A 26,576-nucleotide genomic window follows, 5' to 3' on the forward strand; every position below is an offset into this window, starting at 1 on the left:
AGAAAACAGTTTGCATTTCAACTATAACAAAAAGAAAACTGTATTCAAAGGTAATCGCAGACATGGTGGTCTGCTGACCTCAGCAGGTGAACATCCCTGTGATGGCAGGCATTTTTATTGGGTCTCAAACTACGACCTACCTCATTAATTTCATGAGGTAGGTCAATTTGCAACGCACTACTACTCACAAGTATGAAACAAAACGTTTTATAGAGACGGAATAGCTATTTCCAAATAGCAAATTAGATAAAATCGCTATTTGGAAATTGCTATTCTTACTCTTTGTACATCTGGCCTTCCTACTTTGTGCTTTTAGTTACGTGCCTTCCACTAAGCGTCAGTCACTTGGTTGGAGGAGTAGCTCCTTATGGGAGCGATTGTGAATCCGTATTCTGAAGAACATCATCAAACATTTTCATTGGTCTATTTGGTTATTTGTAAAACTAAGTAAAGGGAAACCCAAAACAACAGGTTTTATGATCATTAAAGTTGAATCTGTTACCAGAGGACCTTCAAAGTTGTGAACATGAAAGTTGAGTTTGTAACCAGTCTATACATTTTTCTTTAATTCTTCAAAATTCTTTCATGTCTCCAAGAAGTTTTAGCAAAATGTTCTAGTAAGTATTTGACTTTTCAGCACACTCGCTATTTGGACCGCAGACATGTCATGCACTGAAACCCTCATATATATCATATGGCTTAATTAGGTGATCTAGATGAGAAAACAATGCCCCTCAAACATAAATCCAGGACTCTTGTATCACACATCAGCACTGAGTGACAGGAAAGGTGGTATCCTGCATAATCGTCTGGTTAGGGTTGGACTTTTGACTCTGACCAGTGTCATCTTTTATAGGGTGTTTAGCACCAACATCACATTGACATCCAGGACAACATTCGCTTTCATACACACTTGATATATTTCCAGAAAGTCATGTATAGTGTAAAGCTGTATTTTCAAAACAATGGAAACCAGCACACCATTTTTTCGTAGTTGACAACTGGGTGCCCGAGGTTTATCTTAAAGTTGTTTATTATTGATGTGAAATTGTTTCATGTTATTATATAATGAACTCCTTTTAAGATTAAATCATCTTTTTACTTGACTAGAATATTTGTAAAACCCGCCGTGTTTGTGGTCTCAAGTACTTAAGCCTGTAAAAACCTGTAGAGACTTTTATTTAGTAATATATGCTTTTATATTTGCATTGAGTTTCATATTACAACCCTCTCCACAGAACATGGTGAGACGTGCTTCATGTGGCATTTCTTCTGATTTATCATTCAATTTTTCATAAATTGTGCCCAGTCTCTCGTGGTTAACAATCTATACTTTTTTAGATGAGTATTAACATCCAGGCTAAATAGTGTGTCCCTCTTTAACTCTACAAAGATCTATTGTGTTGTGAAGTTCATAAAAAGCTAAGAAAATACAAGAAAACAAAGTATTGGAAGAGATCATAAATGTACTGTTAATCTTTCTAGAGCCCATACTATGTAAACAATGATTTAACATGTTTCCAAGGGTTAGAACAATAACATCTAAGACTCCAATGTATACCTGTTGGCTTGGGTCTACTGGTCCTAATTCAGAGAAGGAACATGCTAATGCAAACTCCACAGACACTTTGCAGGTCATCGTCTGCAGTGACAACTCATAATTTAATTATTCGTTCCTCTCTTCTCTCACCAATGCTTTTAAATCTTGCTTTTCAATTTGGGTAAATGTATATTTATTTATTAGACTTAAAACTTTGTTTTCTTCTTTTTATCAGCCTTTCGATTGTTTCGACCTGTAACAATCACAAAATATGATTTGAATGTAAAAAAGGTGATTTCTAGTTTTTTGTTTTAAATTGTTTTCTTATTTTGATTTTGAGCCGAGTCGGGTTATGCATGCAAAGTAGATGTGTTTAATTTGGAATGTGCTGTAAAGAAAAGTAAGGCTTACCATGTGCATCTAATTCTTCAGTTTATTCTGAGGCACAACATGTTCTTACTCTGGTTGACTAGGGACCCATAGTCACACAATTCAAGCACTTTCCATATGGTCATATATCTTAATGGCCTTGCCCATTCAGAATACCAAGAAAGAAGGCTCTCATCCAATGTTGCTCTCAAATATTGGACTCATTTTCACCATAGTCCATGAACTTAAGCATATTATATATATATATATATATATATATATATATATATATATATATATATATATATATACATTGTAATGTTGTTTCTGCATTGTATGTTGCAAAATGTGCTGCAGTCAAAGTGCTCCTCTTCGCAGCATTTATAGGACATAATTATGTAGGGTGGAAATGGCCCAGTTCAGCACGATATGATCTTGATAGTGCTTTTCCTGCATACCATAATCAATTCATTTGTACCTGCACAATTAATTATCAGAGCATTGTACTTGTAAACTATCTTTTGCCATTGCTAGCACACACTTCTTTGTAATGGACATTGTGCACCATCATGCCCCATTGCACTCTTTCCTTGGTTCTCCAGAAAGGCTTGAATTAAAATGATTCCTTGATATAGTCCTCTTGGTAATTCAGTGTCTTATTTAGTTATGCTGATTTAGTAATATTTTTCTACTCTCCTGAAATGGTGCAGAATGTGAGATGTGTTAGAATACATCAAGCTTTGTTTTTCTGGCCTGTAGTCTTTGACTCTCACTAAATGAGAGTCCTGTAAAATCATTAGAGGGTGCAGATGACGTTTCAGTATCTCCAGCACTACTGCACACTTATCTTTCATATGCCTGCAATCCTCATGTTCCCTGCATATAGATTGATCAGAGGTGCCAGCTAATCGAACATTAATGTCACTATGAAAGCAGACCATAACCTGTTCTTTTCGAGTTTTTTAGGTATAGTTTCCTTCTCTACAGTCATATTTCGTTTTAGTCTGATTGTGATATCATCCTGAAGAGTTTTTAAATGACAGCAGATCTTCTCCAGGATCCTATCTTCTCTGGAAGCCATATTGTATTTTATCGGGACCAAGAACATTGATCTTTCCTATCCTCTGTAGTTTGTGTAAGATTTTTCAATGAACTAGTGTATGTTCTTGCCAAATAATTAAAGTTCAGCGCGATTCAACAATGCAGAAGACATCTGTACTTCTTGTATTTTTGTTGTTACCTGTGTAAGGTAACATTCAGTAATTACCTTTCTTTTAATAAAAAGGAAAGTTTTTTTTTAACTATCCATTGGTGAATTGCGTGTTGAGTGTCTGCCAGAAACTATAACATTGAGATTACATATCCTACATTAATCCTCCCTAAACAAAGTAGGTAAATAACAAATGTTTGATAGGATCACGTCACATTCCCTTTGATGATCAATTTAAATACCTCCATATTTATTATTGTTTAACTGATGCCTAAGCTTCCACATGGAATACAGCACTTATTGCACAAAAAGCAACTTGACATCATATTTCCTGCTGGAAATGTACATCATGTACATATCTATAAGGCTACCAAGCTGCGTTCAGTGCACATGCAATGCAAACCATATTTTGGCCTCATGCACGTACACCAAATTTTATTGACAATTTCCCCTACTCTTTAGCCAGTGACTATTCCCGATATATCCACTTAGAACATGCATTAAGAATCAGCTGATGATAATACAGAATACGAATAATAGTCCATGTACGATAAGTGGTAGTTAGCCTGATTGCTTTAAAGCCAACATATGGTGAATGGGCTTGTAATAGCCCAACCTGACACTTCATGTATGTGAAGCGCATTATTTTGTGTGGGCTCCATTGTTTCATTTGTTGATTTTGGTGTTTATTTCGCTTTGATAAAATGTGCTGGCAGTCCTCAGTAGTCAGCAAAAGCACATAGATTGTACGTTTAGTATTTCTGGTCATGAATAAGTAAAGTAAACATTGTATAAATAACTTTCAAATTATAAAAAAAACTCAACATAATTTTAAATTGAGCCTGTTGGAATTATTGATATATTTACTGCAAAATGCACAATGAATTTGATTAACCGAGATAGTAGCTTACAGTGTCTCAAGGACTCATTAACACCTTGAATGCTATGGGGATTTTTCTCCTGTGCTGGGATTCTACAGATACCACTTTACATGACGAGCTGGGCTCGTCATCAGCGTAGCAGGAGGCTACTGCATGACGAGCCCAGCTCGTCATGAGCGTCGAAGGGGTTAAAGCAGCACTTACTTTATTTTACCCAACCCACTGTATCCTGTGAAAATGCTAATTGAATTAACTATTCAGCAGTATCAAACTAATTGCTAACCCTGCACAGTGAAGAGCCGATGAATGTCCACAATGGTTTCCTCCCATTTTTTTTGTACCTGTATTTGTAGACTAGTGACTTATTGTATGAAGGACAACATTATTGGAAAGTGACTAGAATGAAATATTTTTTAAGGGCGGTTTCGAGCAATTTTTGGTTCAAATTCCAATCACGATTGCCCTGAGCCAATAGTTGTACATTTGTTATGTTACTCATATTGCACCAGCTCTTGGGAAACGTTATTAAAACTATGGTGTACTTTTCGTACAACCTTGACTGGCATAGAGCTCTTCATCAGAGCAAATCTTTCACACAACTGATCTATCAACATTTATTTGGCAGCACAAAGGAGCCTTGCTCACCCTATTGATAGTTTATGACTGTAGCTGTTAACAATTTTTCAACCCTATCAATATGCCTTACTGATCTATGTGCAGACCATTCTTAGGGAGGAGACATGAGCATTTGACACTGTGAGAAGTTATGTATTGCTGCTGTTTTCTGTCAGTTCCATAAGTCTTTTTAGACTGATGGACAGCTTACTCAATTCTGAGAGGCAGTACCGGAATGTTTGCAAGTTTACAAAGTGCATTAAACCCATTGTATATAAGATACATGTGGATTGTCCGAATTAGAAATGCTTAAATGTAAAATGGGCTAATGTTTCGAAGTACTCTGAATATTCAGTGCTTTATGTACAGTACAGTAATGTTATCTGGATTTATCCAAATCCCGAATGTGGGTATTTGTTAAGGAGGGTTCTTATGGTTATTTTACTTTTTGTGACTCACAATGAAGTAAGCAGGCAGGTTCTAATCACTGTGTTCATAATTGGTAAATGCTTTTTGAATATTTGACATCAAACGTTTCAGTAAAGTGGTGTCATAAGCTACCCACACAATGCTGTAATAAAGATCAGCTCTCAGATTGATGTATTGCATTGTCTTGGATATATTTCATCAGACTTTTGAAGTGGAAAGTATACTTTTTGTTACTTTTTCAGTGTTGCAAAAAAGACTTTTGTGAAATCTCCTAATAAAAGCCAAGTGGTATTTTATTTCTCTTTTTTTCGTATATATAAATCAGCTAATGTTTTTTGATTGTAAAAGGGTGGAGGAGGCTGTGAAATGTTTGCTGTTTCAAAATATTTTAATGTCCTCAATACGTAGCATTGTCAGTATTATGAGAAAGTTGTGTATTTTTTGGCATGGTGCCCCTTGGTGTTGGTCAAGGTATGCTCTGTTCTCCACTTACCTTGCGTCAAAACATTAATATATAGAGAATTACAAAAATGCAGTTTTAAAAAGGGACACTTGCTTTAAAATTGCATCATGGCTTTGCTCTGTGCTGCAAAGAATCTATCCATGGGACAGGAGACCAAAGTTTGAGTATTAACATGTTGCTTTTTGATATCCTTGTACCAGTTCAGCATAAGAGACAACATTTCTACTTAGGAGTACCAGGAAAGGCCCATCATGAAGGAAGGTAAGGCAGCTTCATGGCTTCACAATAAATAGCAACAAAAACAGTGAATTGCAATGGGAGCCACAAATATAACCATTTCGGGAGTGGGTGGCATTCGTCAAAAATTGATTTTGCCTCTGGTGACTATCACCTTCTCACTGTTCTTGGCCCATATATAAACTCAAGTCTGGAGTATGCAATTGCATGGCATGTTAAGGTTGATAAACTTACAAGACCAAAGACTTTGGAATCGTCAGGAGGTTCTTATTGCTTCTCGGTTGGTTTTCGACTGGCTGGACTAGAGTTCCTCAGAAAACATCTAGGGCCATATGTATGAACACATTTTCCCATAGACACAGAATGGGTAAATCCCTTTGATACATCTGGCCCCTAGTCCCTTACTGGAAAGGAAGAGGCCATTAGCCAAGTGAATATTTAGCAAGTATTCTACTCTGTGGTTAATAAGTTAACTCTGTACATTAGGTGATTTGAGCTTCCATCATTGCTTCTCCTCGGAGTTAAAACGATTATATTAGATGTGTATTTTATTTATTCGTAGGGAGATTTGGCCGAAGTACTTCACAGTTAGGAAAATATAATTGTAATTGAAGAAAGCGAAATGTAGTTATAATGTATATTAATCCTTATGCAGATTTCTTTCTTTTTTATCTTTGATGAAAGCTGGAGAACTCTTTTGGGGCCGTGAAACGGCTGAAACAGGTTTTGTTGATCCATAAGATGCTGGAGAAATAACTCTCCTATGTATCCTCACTCTATTTTAATCATCATCTCTTGGGCCCTCAAGTAATAAAGTATTCTTTTTTGGAAGAGACAACAGGATTTTTAGACTATCACCTTGGATCCTACACTGTCCCCACACAAAAGCCCATTTATCACCATAATCATTTCTGATGAATGAGGCAGCCCCATAATAAAGCATGCCACTTAGGTTACATTTTTACATTTACTTTTTTTTTTAATTTGTTGGTCCTTTGATGTACATATACACAAGTTATTAGGTCTCCCACCAACAGGATGGTATCCTTTGGGACTTCTATTTTTTGTCTTTATTGCCTTGTTGTTTAACGTTATGATTAGGGAGGAGCAATCTGCGGTAGCCCATTTCCCTCTTGTTCTCCTTCCCCATCGCAGAGTGTTAGTAGGTTTATCTTTTTATATGTGAACTTACAGATTATGGTCCTAGAAACATTTGTTATGCGGTTCCAACATTGGCTGAATCCCTTTTGTTTCAAGGTGTCAGCCTGGCATACAAGATGGTAACCAGGCGTGACGGCATCTCATTACATAAGCAAGGCTATGTTCCAAACCCATTTGGTTGCCTTTTCCACACCTAGGTGTCCGGACTCTGAACTGTGCTAGGCGCTTTCATGTATTACTATTTTATTTCTCCTCTTTCAGGATGAACAGAAGGCCTTCAGGCTTAAAAGACTGCAAAAAATGTGTTAGTTATGTCAGAGGCAGGTATGAGAGCAGCTGTATTTTTTATATGGCAGTGCGGCATGACAATTTTGTGCTTGCCTCTGTATGATTTCCGAGGCCTACCGTTTTCATTAAAGGAATGTTATGTGTGAGGCTGGTATACCCCCAACCCCCCAAGATTTATTGGGGGCTCCTAAGAGTAGGGGACAACTACATTCCTCCAATTAAGGGTTTATGGCTGTAGGAAGATGGAGTATTATGTGATGATACATGTTAGGTTTCACCATGCAATACTTTCAAAGTACTCCAAAGATAGTCCTTGGATTCACAATAATAAAATGTTAGATCAGTCCTGGTAGAGTGGCAAAGAGCAGTCAGGCTTTACTAAAGGAACATATGTTAAGCGTTTCAGAGTAACAACATGGACGATAAGTAATTGACACGGCTCAAAACAATTCCGACACCAATTTATAAAATAGAGCAGATTTTTAACTTAATTTTGACTCTAAAATGAACGAGATCAGATACATATAACTGGAGTTATGGATTTTCGAAGAAAACATAAATCACACCACTTTACTTCTGCAGAACCTTTACACTGCGGTCAATAGAAAAATGTGGTAGTAACAATAGGTTAGTTACAGGTCGAGTTGCATGGATCCTAAGGTGGGTAAAGGTGAAGTGGATCCCAGGACCAAGTCACGACAGTCAGTTCGATTCTACCTAGCTCGGGTGCAGATATGTCCTAGCTGTCCTTGGTGCAAATGCGGAAGAGCTAGTTTTGCTGCTTACACAATGCTAGTGGGGAACAGGTTGCAAAAAGTTGACAACAAAGCCACTGCTGATGTAGGATGAAGGTTTTGCGCAGATCCTTCGAGGTTCAGGATCAAGTAAAGGTGGTTGTTGCCAGACTGGTGACCAACAAGCCTTGGCAGTGATGAGCACAGAAGAAAGTTATTTTGACGTCCAGGGGTCATGGGCAACTTGGTAGCCGCCTAAAACTTTGTGGGCGTCAGGACTACATTTCCCACAATGCAGTGGGCTATCTAATGGGTGATCCATCGGAGGGCCAGATGGCCAGCGATTCTTTGATTCTGGTGTTCGGTTTTTACCTGCGGTTGCAGGGGGACTAGTGCCACTAGTCCAGGGGAATCTGGCAATGTCTTTGGCTCTCAAGGGGGTCCCACTGTTTGGGCAAGCCGAACTTTGGGCAGGGACGAGCTGTGTTCATGCAGTTTCAGGAAGGTTGCCACGGGTGCAGAGTATCAAGCCTGTGGTTTGTGCAGCTCCTGTTGTCGCAGACACTGGTTTAATCTTTTGTCCTTGTTGCAAGGTAGATCAGAACTGAAGTTCTGGGGTCAAGGGTAGCCCTTAAATCCTAGATGTAGGGGTATTAGAGCTGGGGGTGCAAGTGGCCAAATGGCTACTAGCCCTAGTGGCTAACCCGCCCCTGAAGGGATCACATCCAGGGGTGTAGGTCACCTTTTCTACCCCGAACCCTCTATTCTACCACTTTTAAAAATGGCAGAAGTCTTCCTCAGCTGTACAGGCCAGGTAGCCCACCCTAGAAGTGTGGCTAGCCTTCTGGGGGTTTAGTCATGGTCATAAAACCTTTATTCGGATTTGCATGAATCCATAAAAGCATAAAATTAAAACACAGCAATTCATATTTCATTTAGACCATCTCTACATATATACTGTGATTCAATAAAAAGTGCATACACAGACGATATCAACAGCATCTTTAAGGGTCTTGAGTATTTTAGACTACATTTTCTACATTACACTCTTAAACTACAATTTATAAAAACAAAATAGTTTCAAATTTCAATTAACTTGCACTCGAATCTCTAACTTAAATGGTTTTGTGCTCCCTTGAGGCATTAGCCCAGGGAAACCTGTTAATATCCTTTCTAAGTGCCAAAGATTTCCTTGAAAAGTTATAAACTGCCCAACAGACATCTTTGTTCTCCAGACACTGTAAGTAGCGTAAGCCATCCACATGGAATCTAAAATTCGATTTCTGCAATGTGGGTGTTAAGAACTCTCACCTTGGAGCCGCATATAAAGAACAGGAAAAAAAATGATGTATTTTTCGCGGATAGATTGTCACACCTACACAATGATAAATCGTGGGACCAACAGTATTGAGGTGCGGAAATCTACTACGAAATGGATTGTACGAATTCTAAGGAGAGGTAGGTACTGCCGGTAGAGAGGATTTGTCACCCAGGTCAATCATGGCTCTGTGTAATTGATTCGCACCAGTGGGACATATCTTGCCAATGCATATATTGTGCTTTCCTTAGCCTGTTATTGGAACAATAATTAAAAAAGTTTGTGTTTTTCTATGTCTTTTGTATTTGCAGTAATGATGGTCGGGTTTCCATATAGTTCTTTCATGCCTATCAATTCGAAAGTCTTCTTTAGATAAAGCTGACAGGGGGTCTAAGCTGACCATGTTAAGCCTAACCAATCAGATATGCATGCGCTAACCAAAGAAGCCTCAAGATTTTTTTTGTTGTTTTTGTTTTTTATAAAGCACAAGCATGACCCAAAGATATCGGGTATCTGCGTGCTTTACATGAGCACCTGTTTCATTACAGATGGACACATACCTTGATCTATAACAAAAAAGGGGCGAGGCTTAGAGAGTCCAAATAAGGGAGGCCAAGTTCTTCATGGCATAACAGGTGTACAGTACCTCTGGGGTGTACACTGCCTGCCCACCTACTTTTTCCACCTACCTGGGTGCAGATGGTCCTGAGGGCAGGGGGAGGGCTGTTTCCTCCTTTGGAAGGCAGCCTGGTTGCCTGTCACAAGTGATGCAGCCTTTGAAGCTCACCACATTGATGTTCCACTTCACTAGCCGGCCTGTAAGGCCATTGTTTCTGGAAGAGTTCACTTCTCTTTGCAGGAGGTCAGATTCCTGTCTTGGTGGCAGAAAGACTGGGGGCGACCTCTAAGGTAGCCCACAAGGGTGCAAGCCACATCATCCTGAACACGATAATTGTGTGAGGAGGCACTTTGATATTTAGGTGGTACCCAATAGAGCTGCCAGTCTCGGGTTTGCCTGGGTGCCAGCACATGTTATCCTATTGACCGTCTATCACATAGTGTCCTTTAACCCCTTCAGTGTGCATGATGGAATGGTTCTGTTGTGCCCCTCAGTGCTCGTGTGCCGAGGATGGAACCATTCTGTCCTCAGCAAACGACCACCAAATCCCTCAGCTGTAAACAGTAGAAGGATTTTGTTTTTGTTTGTGAGCCTCGGGAGCTGGGGGAGAGCTTCCCCAACCGCCTGGGGCATTTTTTTCTCTCAATGTAATGAAAGTCACATGCATAGCACGAATGAAAGTTAATTGAGACAATTGGCTGTTTTGACTTTCACTGCCTACGGGCTCACAGGCTATCTCAGCCCCCCTAGTACGTAGGCAGACGGGAGAGGTATCATTGGAAAGGGGAGACTCTCCTCCTTCCAATGGCACCTCTTTCCTAGTGGATCCCCGCTCTGGAATCGCCAAAGGAGGGCCATCCCCAAGCAGGATTCCACCCACTAGACGCCAGGGAGGGAGGAGCAAGGGCGTTTGTCCCCCCCCAGGGCGTTTGTCCCCCCTGGATTTTATGGCCATATTCAGTCTTTCTGTCCCTCTCCCCCATCCCCCCCCCATTCACCAGGCTGCAGATGAGGGCAGTAGTTTCCAGGGACTATGTGTTTCCATGTGCAGGGGTAGGGGCTGCACTGAAGGGCAGTTGGTGGTTATTACACTCGATCTGCCCTCTAGGCACCAGGGATTTGTTTATGGGAATGTTAGGAAACTGCCCCATGGTCAAGGGTCACTCCCATTTTTTTTTTGGCGCACCTTTTAGCCGTTTATGGCCCCCCCCTTGGGGCAGATCAGTGATATCCTTAGGCTCATCTGCCCTTAAGGTGGGCAGAAAACCACTAGATAACAGGGAAAGTTTCTGTGTGAGTGTGTGTGAATTGGAGTACGGCTGACAGTCTGCATGTACTGACGTTTGGCTGGTTTTGTAATGGCATTTTGCTGGCGCTGCGTGTGGATGACACTTGGCTGGCGATGTGCATTGGATGACGCTTGGCTGGAGGTGTGTGTGTGGATGGCGCTTTGCTGCTGCTGTGGCTTGTGTGGATCCCCAGCATTTCTTTTACCCAAAATCCTTTGCAAACCTCAGAGTTAGCTAAAAAGTATCATTTTCCTCACATGTCTATGTGGAAAAGTTGAAGGATCACCGCACCGGCACACATTTCCTACCACCCAGCGTTCTCCTCTAACTCCTGATAAAAATGATACCTCACTTGTGTGGGTGCCCAAAGCAGAGTCAGCCTAAAAACATATAAAAATAAAACTGGCTTAATGAACACACTTTGGTGCCCCCTCAGTTATTCCTTTTATACGTTTCTAGGGTGAATGTACTTTGGGCAGCAGGATTGCTTCGGCAGTCACAACTGAATTTTACTATTGGGTAATGGAGCATAGAACAACTTCCCAAAAAATAATTACTCCAGCCCCCAAAGAGGAAAGCAAGGATGAGCCGGGGACCTTAATGCCCAACATTGAACAACAAACATAGAGCGGAATAAAAGCAGAGGTACATTTTTGCAGTGAAGAAATAGGGAATTCCCCAGATGTATCCCCCATCGAAATACTCTCAACCTCCACCCAGGATGGGAATTCAGTGAACTGCAGTACAAACCACTCTGGTAGTTTTGTACTACGTGAAGTTGATGTTGATTTTCTGGACAAAACCGAAATATCACAGTTAAAGGGAGGTGGGATAACCTCACTGCGGACAACGAATCAAACTAGCAGCCTGACAGACACCACAATGTTATCATCAATCAACACACCTTATTTATTTTACTGATTTATAGAGCGCATGGCTGCCCGTGGGCGTCCCAGCGCTAAATGACAAGAACCAGCTGAATGAGGAACTCACGGGAATAGCCATGTTTTAAGTGCTCTGCGGAATGAGAGAAGATTGGGTTGTGCTCTGAGATTTAGAGGGAGGGAGTTCCATAGTTTGGAAACATTATATGAGAACGCTCGACCACCAGAGCGGGCTTTCCTGATTCTAGGCACAGAGGCTAGATAGCAGTTGGTGGATCGAAGCGTTCTTTTAGTGGAGTGAGGCATGATAAGGTTTTGCAGTATAGGAGGGGCCTTACCGTGCAGGATTTTGTATGCAGTGCAGAGAGCTTTGAATTGTATTCTCTCCTGGATGGGGAGCCAGTGTAAGGCATTCAGAGCGGGTTTGGCTGAGCAGCGGCGATGGGTTCCTGTGAGGATGCGGGCTGCGGCATTTTGTACTGTCTGAAGTTTTGACAGTGCTTTTTTGGGGGCTCCCAAGTAAAGGGCGTTCCCGTAGTCCAGGCGAGAAAGCACAAGGCCATGGATTAGAAGTTTGCGGGATTGTGCCGGGAGTAGAGGGAGGATTTTCCTTGCTGACCGTAGAAGGCCGTGGCACGTTCCCGCCGTTTTTCTTGCCTGGGTAAAGAAATTAAGGCCTTCGTCTAGCCATATACCCAGGCTCTTAATTTCTTGTTTTGGAACGGGGGGAGTACCCATGCTGGGAGGCCATAGGGATTTGGAGTGGTAGAGAGATTTATTGCCCAGAATCATTATCTCCGTTTTATCGTTGTTCAGTTTGAGGTGAGAGAGATTCATCCAGTTTGTTATTTCCGTTAGGCAGGTTTGGAGGTTGGGCAGGGAGTCATTTTGTTGGCTCAAGGATACCACTAATTGCGTGTCGTCAGCGTAGGTAAGGAGCTTAATCCCGAAAGGGGCGACGACTTTCTCAAGAGGGGACATATAGACATTAAAAAGGGTCAGGCTCAGGGACGAGCCCTGAGGGACCCCGCAGCTGATGGCCGTGGGCCTGGACGTGAAGTTGCCATCTGCTACCTGGAAGGATCTGCTCTCGAGAAGGACCTAAGCCAGGCCAGGGCCGTTCCTGCAATTCCAAGGTCACTGAGCCTATGGGTCAGTATTGAATGGTTGACGGTGTCGAAGGCAGCACTGAGGTCCAGGAGGATCACTGCCACTGATCCTCCTGAGTCCATGATTTTCCTTGCTTCCTCGACAACCGCCAGTATTGCAGTTTCTGTGCTCTGGCCTGGTCTAAATCCCGTCTGGGAGGGTTCCAGTAGTCTATTAGTTTCAAGGTGGTGAGATATAATATGGTTGACATGTTTCTCAGCTATTTTGCTGATGCCTGGGGGCAGGGAAATTGGCCTGTAGTTGCCTAGTTCTAGAGGGTCTAGATAAGGTTTTTTGATCAGTGCCTTCACCATTGCTTTTTTCCAGTTGGGAGGGACGATGCCGAGGGTGAGTGAGCGGTTGATTAATTTAGTCAGATAGGGAAGAATAGTGGGCGCAACTAGTTTAAGAATGTTGAGTGGTGCGGGGTCTGTGGGACTACCGCTTTTAATAGAGTTGAATATGGGGAGGATCGTTTCAGTAGTTAGGGGAGTGAAATGTGACAGTTGGCATGTTGCTGTCACATGTAAGTGAAGGGGCTGATCAACATCGGGGGGAGCATCCAAAGTTGAGGGAGGGAGGGAGTTGATGATGTTGATGATTTTCTGGTTAAAAAAGTCTGCAAGTTCATTGCAGCGGATAGCTGACGGCTCTATCAGGGGGGGGGGGCCTCCGGGACTTTAAGAAGTTTCTTGGCTATTTGGAACGTTTCGCGGGATGAGTTAGTGGATGATCTTATTTTCTCCTCGAAGTAATTAGCTTGAGCAGTTTTAAGAGCTTTTTTGTAATTAAGGAGAGTGGTTTTGTATTCAGTTTTTTTTGTAGGATCGAAGTTTTTTCTCCAAGCTCTTTCCGATCTCTTACAGGCTTTCTTTAGGAGCCGTACTTCGCAAGTAAACCAGGGGGAGGTAGCTTTACCCCGTGGTTTATTGGAGAGTTTTTTAGGTAGGGTTTTGTCCAAAGTGTCTCCTATCCAGGTCGCGAATTCTGCGTCCGCATAAGTGAGGTTAGCATCAAGTTCAGGAGGAGAGCTCTCTAGGTGCAATTTCCATTTTTCTAGATCGAGTTTGGACCAGGAGCGTGTAGGTCTTTTGGGTGGGGTAGAGGGGCGCGGAGTGGGAGATAGCTGCCAGTTTATTGGGACTAGGAAATGGTCGGTCCAAGGTACAGGAATAGGGTCCAGGGCCGTGAGATGGTCGATGTTGGAAAAGATCGGGTCCAACAAATGTCCCATTGAATGGGTAGGTAGACAGTTTAATAGGTTTAGTTGAAAAGTTTCGAGGTCTGCTATTAGATCCGCGGCTGGTTTTGCTTCCTTTTTGTCAAAATGGATGTTTAGGTTGCCTAGGATTATACAGGTGGTGTGCGTGGTGGTTAATATATATGTTTGCTCCATAAGAGATTCACAGAATTGGCCTAGGGGTCCTGGAGGGCGATAGATGAGGAGGCCCGACATGGTTTTACATGAGGAGACTTGGATTGAGAACATAACATTTTCACAGTCTAGGAGTGGGCTGCCTAGCAGTCGGCAGGAAAGATGGTTTTTATAAATTATGGCAACACCGCCACCTTTTCCCTTAGGGCGATCCATGTGGTGGATTAGGAAGCCCTGGGGTAGGGAATTTATGATGTCGGGGTCGGAGTCCGGTCCTAGCCAGGTTTCCGTGAGGAAGAGAGCGTCCAGCTCATAATTTTTCAGCAGTTGGTAGATTTCAATTGAATGCTTGGGGAGGGATCTGCAGTTGATTAGGGCCATATGCATTGGGGTGGGGGATGGGTTTTCAGGCTCGGTGGGTGTGAATTTATACGGACAGTGAGAGCATCGATTGTGGGGATGTTCTCCAGATACAGAGTGTAGACAGGGGTCTTGTATCTCTCTGTTAAGGTGCATTAATGTATCCCTAGTGTATCTGCGCGTGGGGTAGATGGTATTACCTGTAGGGTCCGGCTCAGCGCTCTGCCTAGCGCGGACGAGCGCAGACGAGCTTGCCTTAAGCGTGCCTTCGGCGCGCCATCGTTGCGCCATCGTCGCGCCCGCTGCGCTCGTCCGCTGCGCTTCCGTCGGAGACACATGTTATATGATGGTTGGTTTGGGCGTTGGGGGGGGGGGTGTGGCCAGCCGAGATGGGCGTGTCTCGGGGCTCCCTCGCTATCGGTAATGGCGTCCGGGAGGAAGATTCTACCCGTGTCAGCGTATGATCAGCTGCTCGGGGAATGCGAGTAAGTGCCAGGAAAACAAGTGAGTTTTAAAATCACACAGTATCACACACAATTTTTAAAATTAGGTTCCAGCTATCTCTCTCCCGGCTTTCCGCCTCAGTAGAATCTTGTCAGTGCAGCGCTCGTACTCAGTGTGCACTATTTATACTTGGTGGGGGGGGCGTGGCCAGCCGAGATGGGCGTGTCTCGGGGCTCCCTCGCTATCGGTAATGGCGTCCGGGAGGAAGATTCTACCTGTGTCAGCGTATGATCAGCTGCTCGGGGAATGCGAGTAAGTGCCAGGAAAACAAGTGAGTTTTAAAATCACACAGTATCACACACAATTTTTAAAATTAGGTTCCAGCTATCTCTCTCCCGGCTTTCCGCCTCAGGAGAATCTTGTCAGTGCAGCGCTCGTACTCAGTGTGCACTATTTATACTTGGTGGGGGGGGCGTGGCCAGCCGAGATGGGCGTGTCTCGGGGCTCCCTCGCTATCGGTAATGGCGTCCGGGAGGAAGATTCTACCCGTGTCAGCGTATGATCAGCTGCTCGGGGAATGCGAGTAAGTGCCAGGAAAACAAGTGAGTTTTAAAATCACACAGTATCACACACAATTTTTAAAATTAGGTTCCAGCTATCTCTCTCCCGGCTTGCTTTCAGGAATCTACGCACTGAACTTTGGGTCACATAAACGCGAACTGCAGGTGAACCTGTTGCAGTGTTTGACCCGGAAATGAAAGTAGGCATTGAAACAATACATTGTGCACACTTCCGGGGATGCTGTCCCAATTGGGGCGGAGTTTAAAAAATTGAAATCCATCTGATATAGACACACCAGTGAGAGACCAGAAATCTCTACAGAAACCTCGCTTAGCTTGGATATGTCGCCCACAAGAAACAACTCGAACACGACAGCTGCCAACAAACATCTATTGGCAGACAACTGCCCCCCATGATCCAATAAAGTAACAAACAAATACAGACACCAAAAGCAAACATGAGAGGAGGCGTACTTAAAAATAGCAGAATCACTAAAGGCAATCCAGATAGAAACCAATACAATTAATCAAAATGAACAAATGCAAGGGGTTAGACACTATCCAGGAGGGAATAGAAACTAAACAATCCAAGAAAACGCAACATAAATATCAACAAGCAAAAAACGTTGTAGGACCCAGATTGTAACAAGGGGTTACTGTGCAATGCATTTGTATACTGACTATGGCATGAAAAGCAATAAAATCTGGTTGGAAACAAAAAACCAAGGGGATACTGTGGGAAAGGGGGTTTCTATTGTAGTACCCCTCCCCCTCGACACACACACACTTTTTTTCATTAAACCATTTTATTGGGTTTTCAGACCGCGAGAGAAGCATTACATAATCATACAATTCAGAAGTGTAGAAAGCATGCTGGGTACATGACTGGTATTGGTATTGCATTACATGCAATAAGCATAAGGACCGAGTTCACGGAAAATCTATGAAGCACCTTGGGAGGCGAGTCGCTCCCAAAGCAGGTGTGTCTACTTGTGTGTGTGTATCCAAAAGAAGAATGATAGGAGGAGAAATGCATTGCATGCGCAGTATTTTTTCACTGAGTAGGCGATGCTATAAGCCTAGGCAAGGAAGAGCGCTCAATGATTCTGCCGGGTGTGCCGGCTGCAGTGTATTTGTGCGCAGTGAGGGGGGATCTCAGAAAGGCAGGATGACTGCGGCCCCTAGGGAGGCCACTCAAAGAGACTTGTGACTGCAGAGTCGTAGTTTAATGATCAATAGTCCGACAGAAGCACAAAAATAGCATGGCCCATTCAGGGGAGATGGGGCGATGGCGCACTCTATGCACCTTCTCATATTGAAGCAGATCTTCCTCTGCAGCGCCCCACTTATGTACCGCTCCTATGCAGGCTGCCAAAGGGTGTACCTCAGGTGCACACCAGTGCAGTGTGATGTCTCGTTTGAGTAGAAGGAGGGCCAGCGTTGCAAACCGTGATTGGACTTGTAGTGTTTCCTTCGTCAGGATATATGTCAGGGAGCTCCGTGACCTTGCGCAGTGTGGTATAGATGGTGCTCCAATAGTGGTGCAGGGCAGGGCAGACCCAGAACATATGGAGGAAGGTTACACTAGTGGTCTGGCAGCGGGGGTAAACAAACTGTGATTCCGGATGATGGCGCATAAGTTGCGCCAGCGGTGCAGTACAAATAATTGTATATATCTGATAGAGACTACTAGCCGCAGATGCCTTAACGTATAATTATCCCCAGGCGTGAGACTGGATCCGGAAATCTTTTCTGCCACAGCATTCCTGCGTGCCGGGGGGATAGCACCACGTGACTCTGCCCTGATGGCGTCCGCGTCCGTGACATCAGCAAGGATACATAAGTCCCTCCCCAGCGAGCCTACGTCAGTTTTTTTCTCTTTTCCGCGTGCAACACAGATCCAGATTGTGTCCTGGCCTGTTTTCAGGCCTTCTCTTCTTTTTCACGCTTTGGCGTTATTGGAACAGTGTGCGAATGCCTTCAGGCTACAAGACGTATACCTCCTGTGCACGTCCCATGTCGGTGACGGACCCTCACCCGATTTGCATGTGGTGCCTGGGTGAGCACCATGACTCGGAGGAGTGCGACGCCTGCCAGCACCTTGATCCTAAATCATGGCGGGAGCGCTGGATGAAGTTGCTGTTGGCGCGTCTGTCCCGGTCGGTGTCATCCCAGCGTCCGTCTCCTACCTCGGAGGCAAGGAGACGCAGGTTTTGTCTGCGACATCGTTTCTCGCCGCGACCCCAAGGGCGTGGCTCACCAGCTGGTAGGTCCTTTAGTTGTCTCCGAGGCCTTGTCCTCCTTACGCGGTGGGCACTACCTTCCCTCTGGACATGCGCCCCCGCTTGTTGCATTCCTACCCGCCGTTTCCCGGCGTGTGGCAGACTAGGGCCCTAATGATATCCTATGCTGCGGCGCTGCAGGCTTCTTTGGTCCTGCCTCCACCTCCTGAACATTCTGCGGATCCCTTGCCTCGCATGATGACTTCCGTGGAGTCGCCAGCCGGCTCCGGCCCTGGCGCCGAAGGTTTCGACTTCAAGTCGTAGGAGGGTGGTGTCTGCGCGTTGCGGTCCTTCGGGGCTCCCCTCTTCGGCACTTTGCGTCCCTGCCTCGCTGCAAATCCCTATGGGGGCTCCCTGTGGCGTCGCAGGAGATTGCCTTCGCTCCGGGCTTGCCCCCGAGTCCCCTTCGGTCCTCTGAGCAGGCGGCTGCCTCACCAGAGGTCGAGCCAGCGCCGGAGGCCTTCCTCCCCTGCTCCGGTGGAGTCACGGTTGGAGGCCGGGACCTGGGGCGCTTTCTCGAGTCCCTCTCGGTCCTCGACGTGGGCAGCTCCTCCGTCTAATGCCAAGCCAGCGCCTTTTTGGCGCCGCTCCTTCACCATTCCGGGGTCGAACCCGCCCCATTCTCCTTGAGAGCACGTGGTGGCAGAAGTCAAGCCGGCGCCACGAGTGCCCACTCCAGCGCCGCTCAACGTCGATCAGGTGCCGGTGGCGGATTCCACGGAGCCGGCCCGGTGTCGGAGTCTGGATTCATCTCCAGAGGTCTGTCATCTGTTGGTGTGTTCCTCCCCGGAGACAGGGCGCTGCATTGTTGCATTTTCACCAGCATCTTCCAGGGAAGGCTCCTCGCCGTCCCCACGGCCTAAATCCTCGAACCCTTCCTTCCATGGCTCGCGGCTGGCTTTCCCACTGGCCTCTCTACCTTCTACTGAGGCCCCTCAGGTTCCCCATTCATCTGTGGATCCTCCACTATTCCGGGGCTGACAGATCCCCCCTGGAATTGGGGATGGACGGCTCAGCCTGCAGCCCTCGCCCATGGAGGAATTACTTGCTCCTCTGCGGCGCCCTACTGAGGCCAGTGTTGCCTTTGTACGGGCTATTTGCACAGCCGCTGGTATTCTGCGGATGGGTGAACCTGTCATTCCGTTTCCTATGGACAACCTTTTGAAAGTTTTACACCAGGGCTCTGGTGGACGGGAGTTGTTCCTTCCTTTTGAAGCATCACTCCACAATTCTCTTATGGGGTCTTGGGGGCGTCCTGCCACGGGCAATCCGGTGCCCCAGGCGCTCCTGCATCGCCACCGTCCAGCTCCGCACAACCCTGTCTGTCTTTCCTTCCACCCTTCTACTCAAGGCTCTCTTCTGCGGAATGTCTTTCCGTGTTTGCCCGTGGTGTTGTTTCCTCCGTCTCTGGAGGTCCGGTGGTTGGATTCATGGGGGCGTAATGTCTTCGCTTCTTCCAGCGCTGCCTTGTGGGCGCTTAACACTGTGTGTGTGTTGACCAGGGCCTCCTCCAGCCTGTGGAACTCTGGTGAGTTCCTTCTTTCACACGCCTCCCTTGGGGGTGCCCGTGCTGATCTGCGGGGCCATTTGTTGGACGGTAGGGAATTGGCCGCGTTTATTCTACATGCGGCCTTGGATGTTGCCGATGCTCTCGGCCATGCTATGGCTACCTCTGTGACTCTCTGTCGCCATGCTTGGCTGCGTGATGCCGTTTTTCCAGAAAATATTAGTTTAATACTCTTGCGGTCCTCCGTCCTCCTCCTCCTCCATAGGCTGGTTTCTTAATCCTCTGGTACTTGCTGGGAGGTAATATCCCACCTGCTCCTGGACTCTGGTGTTTGGAGTGCCCTTTACACTTTCTGTGAGGGTCACTGTCCCCTCGGGGTCTCTTGGTTGGCCCGCTTCTTTAGTTGGCTGCTGGTTCAGCCCCCCCTTTTTTTGGCAACAGTATACTTTTTGGCTGCTTTCTGAGCCTTCTGTGGTTTCTGTCGCAGGTTTATAGTTTGTTCTCTGATGCTGGATTTCTTCCCTAAGAGTGGTTCCCATAACATTCTTGGGACGTGTCATACCCCATATGGGGTACTTGTAGACATTGCATAGCTGTCTTTCGCTGGGAGGGTGTGAACTCTCCTTTGCAGGTTCTTGCCTCTCCTGGTGTCATTGTATTCCGCTGTTGCGGTCTTTAGATCGTTACCTGAGCGTAGCTGACGCTGCTTCAATTCTGTCTTCTAGATGTCTGATGTAAAGATTGACTGGCTTGGTATGCCATCTTCGGCGTTGTGCTGAGGTGTTTCACCCTCCTATCTAAGTTCATGGTGGTGAGATGCACACCTTATTACATCCAGTTTATTCTGATTCCACTTTGTAAGCGTGCAAACTCGTTTTGCACTTCGCCTCCTGCACTGCAGTCAAAACAAAAACGGGGGGACTTTTTTACAGGTTCCACCAAGTCGCACAGCCATAACCTCGGTATGAATCCAATGAATTAAATTCAATCACACTCATCTTCTTTAACATTTTAATGTATATTTGTTTATTTCTTTTTAACCCTTTAAATTCAATTCGTTTTATCCATGCACTTGCTGTTACAGGAATATTCGAACAAACTCCAAGGCACAGGAGAATTCCATATATCATGATGTTTATTTTTTGAAAAAACCCAATCCTTTTCGGGATGTTAAAATCCCTTCGTCAGGGGCATCTAAAAAAATTGTACAGAATAATTGTATTACTATTCAAATGAACATCATCCATATTATGCAATTCAATAATCAACGTGCATCTCATGTTCCCCAATCATGTACAAAGGAATACATAATCAACGTGCATCTCATGTTCCTCAATCGTGTTTAAAGGAATAAACCATATATATTAAACTTTATACCACTTAAAAATTACCCATTTAGTGCCCGGAATTGCCATTGTTAGTATGCGAGCATGCAAGATGTGGCACATCTTTTTTTCAACCTATGTTCTCTTATCTGACCCCCAGCAGCTTAAATGACGTTTGCGCTTACCAGGACATGTGCTTTGCCTTCAAAAATCGGACTTCGTGTAAATCCCATAATCATACACATTCTCCAATTCCCACATGTTACTTTTTTTATCGTGCCGCACCACGAACTTTGCGTTTAACTGAGCATTTCAACTAGCGATGAAATCCTGTTTTACCAATTTCCCGCCTACAGCCAAACCTCACGTTGCTGAGTACGTTATCACTGTGGTCTCATTCCTAACAACTGCCACTCCCAGCATGCATTTTGCCACGCTCGACTGAAATGGATTACCAAAAAATACAATACAATAAATACAATGTGGGTCTTGATAAATACAAGCAGTACTTTTTTACAGGTTCCACCAAGTCGCACAGCCATAAACTCGGTATGAATCCAATGAATTAAATTCAATCACGCTCATCTTCTTGACCAAACTGTTTTCTAAATATACTGCTTGTATTTATCATGACCCACATTGTATTTATTAATGAGAGGTTAGAAGGGTTTAGAGATTTTGCTATTTGGTTGTTGCGGGTTTGTTAAATTATTGTTGAGTGGGCATGTAGAATTTTTGGTAATCCATTTCACAGTCGAGCGTGGCAAAATGCATGCTGGGAGTGGCAGTTGTTAGGAATGAGACCACAGTGATGACGTACTCCGCAACGTGAGGTTTGGCTTGTGGTGAACGTGAATTTAACACCTGAGGTTAATTTAACAAGGCGGGAAATTGGTAGAACAGTGTTTCATCGCTAGTTGAAATGCTCAGTTAAACGCAAAGTACGTGGTGCGGCACGTTCAAAAAAGTAACATGTGGGAATTTGAGAATGTGTATGATTATGGAATATACAGGAAGTCTGATTTTTGAAGGCAAAGCACATGTCCTGGTAAGCGCAAACGTCATTTAAGCTGCTTGGGGTCAGATAAGAGCACATAGGTTGAAAAAAAGATGCGCTACATCTTGCATGCTCGTATACTAACATAATGGCAAATCCGGGCGCTAAATGAGTGATTTTTTAGTGGTATAAAGTTTAATATATATGGTTTATTCCATTAAACACGTTTGAGGAACATGAGATGTACGTTGATTATGTATTCCTTTGAACATGATTGGGGAACATGAGATGCACGTTGATTATTGAATTGCATAATATGGATGATGTTGATTTGAATAGTAATACAATTATTCTGTACAATTCTTTTAGATGCCCCTGACGAAGGGATTTTAACATCCCGAAATGCATTGGGTTTTTAAAAAAAATAAACATCATGATATATGGAATTCTCTTGTGCCTTGGAGTTTGTTAGAACATTCCTGTAACAGCAAGTGCATGGATAAAACGAATTGAATTTAAAGGGTTAAAAATAAATAAACAGATATAAATTAAAATGGTCAAGAAAAAGATGAGTGTGAATGAATTTAATTCATTGGATTCATACCGAGGTTATGGCTGTGCGACTTGGTGGAATCTGTAAAAAAAAAGTTCCCCCTGTTTTTGTTTCACCCTCCTATCTGCCATTTCAGCCTGGTCCTCTGTCTGGTGTTCCTGGGGGGTTGATATCTTGTGTTGACGACTGAGTCCGTCCTATTTGTTCCTCCTCTTATCTTTCGGCTGGTCCCACTTTTTCGTGGGTTGGTTTCTGTCTGGAACGGTCCCCTTCTTGGGGCCGTCTGAGATTTCCCTGGCCCCTGCCCTTGTTTGGAACTCAATGTTGTCTGGCGCTCGGCTTGGGCGCTTGTCTGTGGTCAGCTGCACCGCTTGCTCTGCTGGTCTTCGACTGGGGACCTTGACGTGGGTCCTTGTGCTCCTACCTTTGTTTTCGCTGGGGCTTTTTTAGACTATGCCTTTCTTCCACGTCTGCCTTGTTGCCTGAGGCTTCATTCCTGCCTTGCCCGTTTACTTCGGGCAGTGGCAGGTTCAACCGTCCCTTTTACTGCGTGTGTGTGTTCAAGTGGAGGGCTTTGCCTCCGTTCTGCCTCTTCTCCTTGGAATTTTGGGGTGATTCTTCTTCCTCTGCATTCCTCTGCCGTTGTCTATTCCTCTGGACTTCTGGCGGGGGTTCCTGGTGCTTTGACAGGGCTTGGGGTGTACTGCCCTCCCTTCTTCTTGTCTTGCTTTCCTGCTTGGTGGGTGTTAGGTCGCCCCTCTCATCTCCAATCCGTAACACATTCTCTGTGGGGCTCTTTGTTCTTCTAAACTGGTGAGGTCCTCTTCTGCCTGGAGGGGCACCTGGGTTCTCCCTGTCCCTATGACTCGTCCCCTGTGGGGTTCTGTATTCTTCCAGGCTGAGGGGGTCCTCTCGCAGAACCTCCTCCCCTTTGGGTATGGCTAGGGTATCTATTCTGCGTTAAGGAATCTGCGGCTAGTAGTCTCTATCAGATGTACGAGTTACTTACTTTCGGTAACAATGTATCTGGTAGAGACGATTCTAGCTGCAGATCCCTTCATGACCCGCCCTTCCTCCCCGTTTCTGCGAGGACACTTCGTGGTCTTCTGCACTCGCCTGTCTCAGGGCGGCTGTCCTCTGCGAGTGCCCTTTTCTTACTCCCTCCCATGGGGGAGACTCGCTCCATTTCTTCCTTCTGGTAATTGGGTGATGAATTTTTGGATACTTCTGCGCCCCTGCACCTTGGTCTCCAATGAGGGGTTTGCTCATGCTCTGCTTCCTTGTGTGGCTTACACTTCTGACACTCGCAGTTCTTGGGGTTGAGGTCCCTTGGCTGGGTCTCGACTCTAAGTTCTTTTAGGAGATCCTTCCTGCTGGTGTTGTCTGAGGGTGAATTGTCATTGCTCTTCCGTTCTGGCCCTGGAACCTTTCTTGTTCTGGGTGATGGTTGCAGACTTCTTCGTCTGTTGTGCATTCTTTCTTATGCTTCCTGCCCCCGGGGAGGCTGTTGTATTTGTCTTGCTTTCAGTAGCTGCTTTCTGTTCTTTCATTCAGTGACTTGGTGCCTTAGTACCTGGCACTATTCTGGATGGTGCTGTTCCTCACCATTCGTTTCTTTTACTTCTGTTTAGCTGGGTTTTCACACACTGTTCCAGTGTTCTCACAGTTTCGTTTGTCATGGCTCCGCGTTGGGGCATGGAAAAGTTCTCAGAAGAAAACTAACGTAGGCGCGCCGGGGTGGAACTTATGTATTCTCGCTGACGTTCACGGACTCGGACGCCGTCAGGGCGTAGTCACGTGGTGCCATCCCCCCGGCGCGCAGGGATGCTGTGGCAGAAAAGTTTTCTGGATCCATTCTCACGCCTGGGGATAATTCTACATCTGAAAGAGACACGTTAGTATTAGATTCCTTACCTTAGAATATCCCCAGGCGTCAGACTGGATCCGGAAACTTTTGCGTAGCAGTACCCTTGCGCGTCGGTAGGCGTCGTCTGCGGCTCCGCGTCCGTCGTCGGCGTCGTGGGCGCCGTGATGACGTTGTCGGAGTACTTAGACGCCGCCTCCGCGTGCTGACGTCAGTTCTTCTTTTTTCCGCACCAGCAAGCGCAGACATGGAAAAAGCAGTAACCCATAGTCAATTTTTGACTAACTTTTTTCGATCAATTTTTGATCTTTCTCGAAGTCTACGACTCCGATCGGTGCCGTAGGGATGCCTGGCTTTAAACACTGCGAGGAATGTGACCGCACGATGTCGGTTACGGATCCTCACCACCTGTGTCTAACTTGTCTAGGCGTTGACCACGACGACAAGGCCTGCTCCAACTGCCGGGCCCTCTCTTCGAAAGCCAGGCGGGAGCGGTCCCGCAGGCGACTCGAACTCCGGCAGTCGGTCCCGCGCCGCAAGAGGTCTCGGTCCCACGGGAGGTCGAGGGACAGGTCGCGGGCTCGGAGCCTCCACAGTTCCGAGAGTAGGCTGCACTCCTCCGGGTCGAAGTCGTCGTCAGGTAAGAAGCACAAGAAGTCCAAGAGACGTCATCGCTCTTCGGACTCCCCCCGACGCTCGCGCGATGTGGCCGGGGTTTCGGGTGACACCACCCACGCGGCTCCGTCGGAGTCGCGGGCGCCGCGTCCAGCTCCACACTCTACGGTCCCTGGGCTAGACGCGACGCCGGAGGAGATCGAGCGCTTCCTCATGGCCATGAGGAAACTCTCTCCTCCGACGGGCTCCTCGGCGCCTTCGGGCCCAGCGGACCAGTCTGGGGCCTCTAGCGGGTCGGGGGCTTCGGCCCCGACGCTGTCGGGTGCTTCGGCCCCGACGCCGCCGGCGCCTTCGGGCCCGGCGCCGCAGGGCCCCCCCAATCCCGACGACGCCGGTGTCTTCGGGCCCGGCGCCGCAGGGTCCAGCGGTCCCGGCGGCGCCGGCGCTTTCTGGCCCGCCGTGCCGCGGGACCACCCTAGACCTTCTTCGGGATCTGGATCGTCGCCGGTGGACCTTACGACCTCCACGGCGTCGGACCATCAGGTGTCGCCTCCGGCGCCGTCCTCGGGCGGCGCCGTCCCCGATACCTCCTTCGTTCCTGTTCCGACGTCGGGACGGCCCCGATGGGCGCCGCTCCAGACGTCGTTTGGAGAGTTTCACTTCTATGAACAGGCCCCATTGGTTAAAAACGCTGAGTATCAGGAGATGGGGAGGGGTCTGAGGACCCTCTGACCCGAGAGTGTCAGTCTCATGAGGACTGGGCAGGGGACCTTGGGGATGCTAGTGGCCTGGACACCTCTCCGGACACTGGTTTTGTCTCCCCTCCTACCGTGGCTTCGGAGGAGGGGGCAACCTACAGTGTGGTGTTGATGAGGGCTGCCAAGGCCTTGAGCTCCCCGTCGCGGCCATGAGGACTAATCTCCTCACTGAGGTCCTTAAACCGCAGTCAAGCTCGGCCGAGCCTCTGCTGCCCTTTAATGAGGCCTTGACCGACGTTCTTCTGGGCACTTGGTCCAAGCCCGCTACGGGTTCGCCCGTAGATAGGAACGTGGCCAGACGCCACCGTCCAGCCCCGGGCGACCCATGTTTCCTGTCCACCCATCCCACCCCCGAGAGCCTGGTCATCCAAACCTCCAATTCCCAGACCGCATTCCCGTCGGCGCTGCCGGACAGGGAATCCTAGAGGTACGAGCAGTATGGTAAAAAGATCTTCTCGTCCCTTAGTTTGGGACTGCGGTCTTCCAATACCGCATGCCTCTTGGGCCGCTACACCCACTCTCTGTGGGATACGGTTGCGGAAGTGCTGCCAGAGTGTCCGTTGGAGGTACGGACCAAACTCGGCCAAGCCCTTGTGGAGGGCCGGGATGCAGCCAGATATTCTATCCGGTGTGGGCTGGATACCACCGACTCACTAGGTAGAGCGATGGCAACGACGGTGGCGGTCAGACGCCACGCCTGGTTGAGGTCCGCCAATTTTTCGGCCGATGTCCAAAACACACTGATGGACA

Source organism: Lissotriton helveticus, chromosome 4_1 (assembly GCF_964261635.1).
Source record: "Lissotriton helveticus chromosome 4_1, aLisHel1.1, whole genome shotgun sequence".
Classification (NCBI taxonomy): domain Eukaryota; kingdom Metazoa; phylum Chordata; class Amphibia; order Caudata; family Salamandridae; genus Lissotriton; species Lissotriton helveticus.